The 9,695-nt window shown below is 45.5% G+C and overlaps 1 pseudogene; it reads right to left on the reverse strand.

The window, feature by feature from the left end:
• LOC124024529 overlaps window positions 1-7,954 on the reverse strand; it is an 84,980-nt pseudogene extending 77,026 nt beyond the window's left edge.
• Between the last annotated feature and the right edge of the window lie 1,741 nt (window positions 7,955-9,695).

Raw genomic sequence — 9,695 nt, forward strand, 5'->3', positions numbered from 1 at the left:
CTAGTTAACAGAAGAAAGGAAGACAAAATAAGGACAAAAGAAGGACAGAAGAAAAAGGAAAAGAAAGAGGACAACAAAGTGAAACAGTCAGCACTTCTATTGCAACTTCGTATTTCGTCGTCCTAACGTAGTCTACACTGCTATCTGCCCAGCAGCTAGCCAGCTAGCAAACGTCCACCGTCTACCGAATAGCAGCACTGTAGAAACTATTACACTCAACTGAACGACTTGATTAGTGTAGTGTTAGCTAGCTACATAGTTGTCTTTGCTGTCTTCGTATCCAAGATAATTGTGTAGTTTAGAGCGTGTAGTCTTAGAGTGATTATCTTAATTTACCGAGGTTAGCTAGCCAGCTATTTGTCGTCCTTAACGTAGGAGACACTGCTAGCTAGCCAACAGCTAGCCAACGTCTACTGAATAGAACTTCCGCACTCAACAACCCGGTCGCATTCCGCTTCGCTCCACAGGTAGTATCACATTTTTCATTTCATTTCATTACAGCACAACGGTTTGATTTGTTTGATCATAGCTAGCTACATAGCTAGCTACATAGCCGTCTGTGTATCAAAGATAATTGTGTAGTCTAGAGCGATTTTCTAGGTTAGCTAGCCAGCTATTGTCGTTCTTTTAACGCAACGTAACGTAATCAACACTGCTAGCTAGCCAGCTAGCCCCGAATAGCAGCACTGTAGAAACTACTACACTCAACGGAACGACTTGATTAGTGTAGTGTCAACAACGCAGCCACTGTCAGCTAGCCTACAAAGTCAACAACGCAGCCACTGCCAGCTAGCCTACTTCAGCAGTACTGTATCATTTTTAATAATTTTAGTCAATAAGATTCTTGCTACGTAAACTTAACTTTCTGAACATTCGAGACGTGTAGTCCACTTGTCATTCCAATCTCCTTGCATTAGCGTAGCCTCTTCTGTAGCCTGTCAACTATGTGTCTGTCTATCCCTGTTCTCTCCTCTCTGCACAGACCATACAAACGCTCCACACCGCGTGGCCGCTGCCACCCTAATCTGGTGGTCCCAGCGCGCACGACCCACGTGGAGTTCCAGGTCTCCGGTAGCCTCTGGAACTGCCGATCTGCAGCCAACAAGGCAGAGTTCATCTCAGCCTATGCCTCCCTCCAGTCCCTCGACTTCTTGGCACTGACAGAAACATGGATCACCACAGATAACACTGCTACTCCTACTGCTCTCTCTTCGTCCGCCCACGTGTTAAAGCACACCCCGAGAGCTTCTGGTCAGCGGGGTGGTGGCATAGGGATCCTTATCTCTCCCATGTGGTCATTCTCTCTTTCTCCCCTTACCCATCTGTCTATCGCCTCCTTTGAATTTCATGCTGTCACAGTTACCAGCCCTTTCAAGCTTAACATCCTTATCATTTATCGCCCTCCAGGTCCCCTCGGAGAGTTCATCAATGAGCTTGATGCCTTGATAAGCTCCTTTCCTGAGGACGGCTCACCTCTCACAGTTCTGGGCGACTAACCTCCCCACGTCTACCTTTGACTCATTCCTCTCTGCCTCCTTCTTTCCACTCCTCTCCTCTTTTGACCTCACCCTCTCACCTTCCCCCCCTACTCACAAGGCAGGCAATACGCTCGACCTCATCTTTACTAGATGCTGTTCTTCCACTAACCTCATTGCAACTCCCCTCCAAGTCTCCGACCACTACCTTGTATCCTTTTCCCTCTCGCTCTCATCCAACACTTCCCACACTGCCCCTACTCGGATGGTATCGCGCCGTCCCAACCTTCGCTCTCTCTCCCCCGCTACTCTCTCCTCTTCCATCCTATCATCTCTTCCCTCTGCTCAAACCTTCTCCAACCTATCTCCTGATTCTGCCTCCTCAACCCTCCTCTCCTCCCTTTCTGCATCCTTTGACTCTCTATGTCCCCTATCTTCCAGGCCGGCTCGGTCCTCCCCTCCCGCTCCGTGGCTTGACGACTCAATGCGAGCTCACAGAACAGGGCTCCGGAAGGCCGAGCGGAAATGGAGGAAAACTCGCCTCCCTGCGGACCTGGCATCCTTTCACTCCCTCCTCTCTACATTTTCCTCCTCTGTCTCTGCTGCTAAAGCCACTTTCTACCACTCTAAATTCCAAGCATCTGCCTCTAACCCTAGGAAGCTCTTTGCCACATTCTCCTCCCTCCTGAATCCTCCTCCCCCTCCCCCCCCTCCTCCCTCTCTGCAGATGACTTCGTCAACCATTTTGAAAAGAAGATCGACGACATCCGATCCTCGTTTGCTAAGTCAAACAACACCGCTGGTTCTGCTCACACTGCCCTACCCTGTGCTCTGACCTCTTTCTCCCCTCTCTCTCCAGATGAAATCTCGCGTCTTGTGACGGCCGGCCGCCCAACAACCTGCCCGCTCGACCCTATCCCCTCCTCTCTTCTCCAGACCATTTCCGGAGACCTTCTCCCTTACCTCACCTCGCTCATCAACTTATCCCTGACCGCTGGCTACGTCCCTTCCGTCTTCAAGAGAGCGAGAGTTGCACCCCTTCTGAAAAAACCTACACTCGATCCCTCCGATGTCAACAACTACAGACCAGTATCCCTTCTTTCTTTTCTCTCCAAAACTCTTGAACGTGCCGTCCTTGGTCAGCTCTCCCGCTATCTCTCTCAGAATGACCTTCTTGATCCAAATCAGTCAGGTTTCAAGACTAGTCATTCAACTGAGACTGCTCTTCTCTGTATCACGGAGGCGCTCCGCACCGCTAAAGCTAACTCTCTCTCCTCTGCTCTCATCCTTCTAGACCTATCGGCTGCCTTCGATACTGTGAACCATCAGATCCTCCTCTCCACCCTCTCCGAGTTGGGCATCTCCGGCGCGGCCCACGCTTGGATTGCGTCCTACCTGACAGGTCGCTCCTACCAGGTGGCGTGGCGAGAATCTGTCTCCTCACCACGCGCTCTCACCACTGGTGTCCCCCAGGGCTCTGTTCTAGGCCCTCTCCTATTCTCGCTATACACCAAGTCACTTGGCTCTGTCATAACCTCACATGGTCTCTCCTATCATTGCTATGCAGACGACACACAATTAATCTTCTCCTTTCCCCCTTCTGATGACCAGGTGGCGAATCGCATCTCTGCATGTCTGGCAGACATATCAGTGTGGATGACGGATCACCACCTCAAGCTGAACTTCGGCAAGACGGAGCTGCTCTTCCTCCCGGGGAAGGACTGCCCGTTCCATGATCTCGCCATCACGGTTGACAACTCCATTGTGTCCTCCTCCCAGAGCGCTAAGAACCTTGGCGTGATCCTGGACAACAAACTGTCGTTCTCAACTAACATCAAGGCGGTGGCCCGTTCCTGTAGGTTCATGCTCTACAACATCCGCAGAGTACGACCCTGCCTCACACAGGAAGCGGCGCAGGTCCTAATCCAGGCACTTGTCATCTCCCGTCTGGATTACTGCAACTCGCTGTTGGCTGGGCTCCCTGCCTGTGCCATTAAACCCCTACAACTCATCCAGAACGCCGCAGCCCGTCTAGTGTTCAACCTTCCCAAGTTCTCTCACGTCACCCCGCTCCTCCGCTCTCTCCACTGGCTTCCAGTTGAAGCTCGCATCCGCTACAAGACCATGGTGCTTGCCTACGGAGCTGTGAGGGGAACGGCACCTCAGTACCTCCAGGCTCTGATCAGGCCCTACACCCAAATAAGGGCACTGCGTTCATCCACCTCTGGCCTACTCGCCTCCCTACCACTGAGGAAGTACAGTTCCCGCTCAGCTCAGTCAAAACTGTTCGCTGCTCTGGCTCCCCAATGGTGGAACAAACTCCCTCACGACGCCAGGACAGCGGAGTCAATCACCACCTTCCGGAGACACCTGAAACCCCACCTCTTTAAGGAATACCTAGGATAGGATAAAGTAATCCTTCTCACCCCCCCCCTTAAAATATTTAGATGCACTATTGTAAAGTGGTTGTTCCACTGGATGTCATAAGGTGAATGCACCAATTTGTAAGTCGCTCTGGATAAGAGCGTCTGCTAAATGACTTAAATGTAAATGTAATGTAATTCCCAGCATCTGTGGTAGAACAGACGGAAGCAGCCTTGTTATGTCCTGTACTCGTGCTCCTTGGTAGCACAGGGTTTTTGCCTTGGGGATCGAAATGTTTCTCATCATAGAGCTGCCTATGATGACAGCTGATGATGTTGAATGGCCCGCTCTCTCAGGCAGCCTCACAGTCTGGTGAGGCTGGGAGCTCAGAGGATTTTATCCCGAGGTAGAAGCCACCGGAGAGGGAGACAGAGCCGAGGACGAAGACGCAGGTACCTCTGGATCCGATCTTGATTGGGAAGCCACCAAGGACAAAGGTGCCGGAACCTCTGGATCCAGGGCGGCAAAGCTGTTTCTGGTCTGTGTCAGCTCTGGGCTCAACATCTCCATGGAGACCCCCGTTTCCAGAGGACGCTTTCTTTGACTTCCACGGCGAGTGATGTACCTCCATGGCTGGTTTGTTGGGTCAAGATCGGCTCAGTTCTCCAGGGAAGGGGGAAAGCCCTTCAGGGATGGAACCCTGCCTAGCACCGGCCAGTCGGCTGTGAAGAGAAAAACTTCCACCAGACCAGAGCGGCGTCCAGCTACTGGGGTGGAAGAAAAATAAAACAAAGGTGGGCGTGGGTTCCTTTGTGGAGATGAGAGAACCTTCCAGAAGGACAACCATCTCTGTAGCACTCCACCAATCAGGCCTTTATGGTAGAGTGGCCAGATGGAAGCCACTCCTCAATAAAAAGGCATGACAGCCCTTTTGGAGTTTGCCAAAGGGCACCTAAAGGACTCTCAGACCATGAGAAACTAGATTCCTTGGTCTGACGAAACTATGATTTTATTCATTGTCCTGAATGCCTTAGTGTAACATTTGGAGGAAACCTGGCACCATCCCTACGATGAAGCATGGTGGTGGAAACATCATGTTGTGGGATATTTTTCAGAGGCATGGACTGGGAAACTAGTCAGGATCGAAGGAAAGATGAACGAAACAAAGTACAAAGAGATCCTTGATCAAAACCTGCTCCAGAGTGCTCAGGACCTCAGACTGGGGCGAAGGTTCACCTTCCAATAGGACAACAATGCTAAGCACACAGCCAACATGTCCCAAAGGCACTTTTGGTTAAGTCTAAAAATGTCCTTGAGTGGCCAAGCCAGAGTCCAAACTTGAACCCGCTCGAACATCTCTGGAGAGACCTGAAAATAGCTGTGCAGCAATGCTCCCCATCCAACCTGACAGAGCTTAAGAGGATCTGCAGAGAAGAATGGGAGAAACTCCCCAAATACAGGTGTGCCAAGCTACTAGCGTCATACCCAATAAGACAAAGCTGTAATCGCTGCCAAATGTGCTTCAAAAGTACTGGGTAAAGGGTCTGAAATGGTATGTAAATGTGATAATATTTTTTTTAGATATACATAAACATTTTTTTTAAACGGTTTCGTTGTCATTGAGTATTGTGTGTAGATTGAGGCAAAAAAAAAGTTAGCAATTTCAGAAAACATTAATGTAAAGAAATGTGGAAAAAGTCAAGGGGTCTGAATAATTTCCGAACGCACTCTATTTGCCCAGTTATAGCTAATTTTTGGTCAGCAATTAAAATCCTGGAAAAGTCATGGTGTGTACTGTTGCCAGAAGAGAGAGAGCTAGAGACATTGCACAGCAGGTAAAATAATGATATAGCATAAAACAGACGAAATAGATAACCATCCTCAGCCCTGACAGAACACCCCACATTGTAAAAAATAATAATAATTTAAAAGCTGACTTTTGGTGTGTTTGAGCAGGGTTGGATCAAAAGCCTGCACACCAAGTAGCTCTCCAGATGGGAGAGGTTGAAAGACCAGGTGACCGTCCTATCAATAGATAGTTACTTCCTCCTTTTTTCTGAATTGAGAATGGTAAAAAATTAAATAAAAAAGTAGCCTAGTTAATTTAAGTGGAAAAAGTACCTGGCTGAAAGGGTAGTGTGTAACCAGCTCTATAGCTGACGCTAGTGGAAAACACTAATCGCCAATGGTGATATGGCCTAGGCCTTTATCAAGAGAATGCAAACCAGATCACATAGCCTACACATTGAACCTGGCCAAATCATTCAAGTTGCAAACATCTGCTCTAGCGAGCATGGCAGGACGCCTGGGCTGAGAACATCTGTCACTGGCACCTTCAGAACGGGGACAGTGAAGGGCTTTCTAGAGAGGGTGGAGGGGGGTTGGGGTCTTACAAAAGCATGTGATAGGGTGGGGAGCTGTGCTCGTTGACCAGGTGTGTATTTGGGCCTCTATGGTTACCATTTGTCTGTCGAATATCAATTTCCAACTGTTGCTAGACTAGCCAGGGGTTAAATGACACGTTACTACTCTCCATGATGACAAGCAATTACGGGTGACTCCCCGTGCTCTCTCTCGTAGATATCACACTGAATCACCCATTCTTGCCATGGGTACTAAATGCTATGACGTCACTATCGCCATCCACGCGACTACTTCAAATCAGTGTGATGTACCACATGTCAGTGTTTTACTCTACGATGCAAAGTAGCATATTATTTAAATCCATTTCCCATTCATATACGTTTATTTCGTCATTGATGTGTAAATGAAATTTCTGAATAGTAGCCCGCAAGGTAAGACCATGTAAATTGTTTGCCTACGTGGGAAAGTGGAGAAAGGCATTTATTTCATGTGTACTGTACTTCAAACTATACCCAGGTTCAATCCTGCGACAGCAACCTGTGGAAAACCCGAACCATCTCCAAAAGTAACTAACTTGCCACAGTTACTGTTTCCAAACCGCGAGTAAAGCCGTTTGCTACATTGTCAAGCTCGTTGCAAACACTTCAGAGTTTTAACATGAGGATAGCTAACGTTAGCTAGTTACTTCCTCATTTTTTCACAAACCACGTAACGTTAACACGATTGACATTAGCCTTGCAGATTTCAGAGTCCGAAAACACACTGAATGTTGTGAAATAACTGGCTGCAAAAGAAATAAACGAACAGGTTTGTTAGGTAGAGATCGAAGTGGTAACGTTCTGACAACTTCTGCCACTTGTTCTACCAAAAACAGTAGCAACTCAAGAGTTCCCAAGTAACATTGAACAGGAGTGCATTATTAGTTAACTCACAATCAGTGAAATATTTAATGAATACGTACAAATTTCTTTTTGCCGTCTCCATCTTCATAGTTTTTCTTTTCTTTCTTGTCCTTTTTGCTTTTGGAAGCAGATGCAGAATTCCCAGAATTAGGATCCATTTGTGTAGAGATAGTTCCCTCAAAGGAAGAACAAAAATAAATCCACAAATACACCCGGTGACTTCCCGATTTTGCCTCGATACAAAGTTATCAAAAGTTGTCCTTTCCGACCGGAAGAAAAAAACGTATAGCTAAATACACTTGAGAACTGACTACAACTATTAGCAAAGCAAATGGCTAGTTAACTGGTGCTAGACAACAACCCCAAACCCCTTTTCATCCGCCTGGGATTGAAAAAGGAGGGAAATTCAAAGTACCCCAAACAGTGGGAAGAAAACGTATTGTAGCTACTCTTGACGACTATTTGTTGATGGAACAAACAAAACTTTACGATTACAACAAATGTTGTGCAATTTTAGTCGCAAGGAGAGTCGTCCGTAATCCCCTCCCAAAAAAACACTGAGTGCCTCCCTGAGTGTCAGTGCGGTAGTGACTGATGGCTAATGTAATGCTAGCTAGCTAGCTAGGCTAAAACTCGGTAAAAAAAAAAATATACGGTTCTTCCTACTTCCACAATATTTTTCTATACAACAAGTTGTTCTTTGTTATATCGCCGTAGACTCCAATATTGCAGTCATCTCAAATTCGTTTCCATTACTGGAACAAGTTAACTTTCCCGAGTGACAACGTTCAAACCCTTGCACGGTAGGCTTCTTCCTGCCATAACAAGTTGGAACGGGTGGGGGAGGACCATGCGCACTAGAACTATTACCTGAGAGATATGACAGATGGATGGGGTAGAAGGGCCTTAAGTCATTCTTGTAAATTTGATAAATGTGAACCACAATCACGTGTGAAGTAGAATAATTCAAAACAAATTAATAATCTCTTGCTTAATAAAAAGAGAAAAACATGAAGTGATTGATATGAAGACTTGAGAAAAGTAGCCTATAATTTCAGAATACCCCCTCCGCTATATTTTGGGGGTCATATTTTACTCGGTCCAGCACAACTCCAGCTCAGCTCCAAAATCATTCACTATGACAAGATCCCTTTAGAACCCAACTAGACACAACCACAGAACAAATCTACAAATTCATTTCACTGTGAGATGGTAAATACATTTCTCCTTATAAACTTGCTGGTTTGATTCAGGTTATAATTATTTTCAAATTTGACTTTTTAAGTAGAAAGACTAATCACCGGTGTTAGGCTACCCCTTAGTGGTTAATAAACGAATAACAGACTCGGGGGAGGATGAGAACAATCCACACCTTTGTTGAATATTGAATCTTTTATTTTTATTTTTTATTCGGATTTCAATCTTCAATAGCTGATGGAATGCTTGGTTTAAGAGCTTTTGAAGAATCAATGGTGAAATTATTTTGTATTAAAAAAATTAAAGGTGTTGATTGTTCTCCATCCAAACTCGGACGACACACTGAGTGTACAAATCATTTAAAAAAACCTGCTCTTTCCTTGACATAGACTGATCAAGGTGAATCCAGTTGAAAGCTGTGATCCCTTATTGATGTCACTTGTTAAATCCACTTCAATCAGTGTATATGAAGTGGAGGAGACAAGTTAAATAAGGATTTTTAAGCGTTGAGACATGGATTGTGTATGTGTGCCATTCAGAGGGTGAAATGGGCAGGACAGAATATTTAAGTTCCTTTGAACGGGGTATGGTAGTAGGTGTCAGACGCACCAGTTTGTCTGTCAAGAACTGCAATGCTGCTGTATGTTTTAAGGCTAAACGTTTTCCCCGAGTGTATCCCGGTTGAATCTCAATTCGCCCCCTACGAATTGAGGCTGTTCTGAGGGCAAAAGGGGGGTGCAACTCAATACTAGGAAGGTGTTCCTAATGTTTGATATACTCAGTGTATAATTTTTCTAGTGATGGAACGTTTGGCTTAAGAGCTATTAAATAAGATATGAATTTTCTGATAAATTGAAAAATGTTAAGATGTGGATTGTTCTCCATCCTCCCCTGATTGAGAATATATCCTTTCCATAGTGGTGGTAGGCTTAGTTTATGAGTTATTGAAATCAGAATAATACAAAATAAAAATAAAGGTGTAGATTCAGAATATCTCATGTTCATGGCATTGCTTTGAATAAGAGATATTGAAGATTGAAATCCGAATCTATTTTTCTTTTCTCACAAATTCCAGACCAAAAAGGTTTCCCCTGATTTAAAATATACAATTGTCAGTCATGGCATGCTTGGAAAACCAAATATCCAATATAAAACACATTTTACCTCGGTGTAAAACCAAAAGATAACCAATTTGGCTTGAGCGATTTTTATCAGCGTTAAACCATTCATTCCGCGAGAAATGACGGTCGTGTGTTGTGAGTGAAGGCTAAATTACAAAAAACTCAAAGGAAGCACGTGATCAGCAAGGATTGCAGTCATGAAACCTCGCTTTGTCTCTGGGACATTCAACTATCAATCCGTTTCATCCCATCACATTATCATCATCACCATA

The sequence above is a fragment of the Oncorhynchus gorbuscha genome, unplaced genomic scaffold (assembly GCF_021184085.1).
Source record: "Oncorhynchus gorbuscha isolate QuinsamMale2020 ecotype Even-year unplaced genomic scaffold, OgorEven_v1.0 Un_scaffold_1912, whole genome shotgun sequence".
NCBI classification, from domain to species: Eukaryota; Metazoa; Chordata; class Actinopteri; order Salmoniformes; family Salmonidae; genus Oncorhynchus; species Oncorhynchus gorbuscha.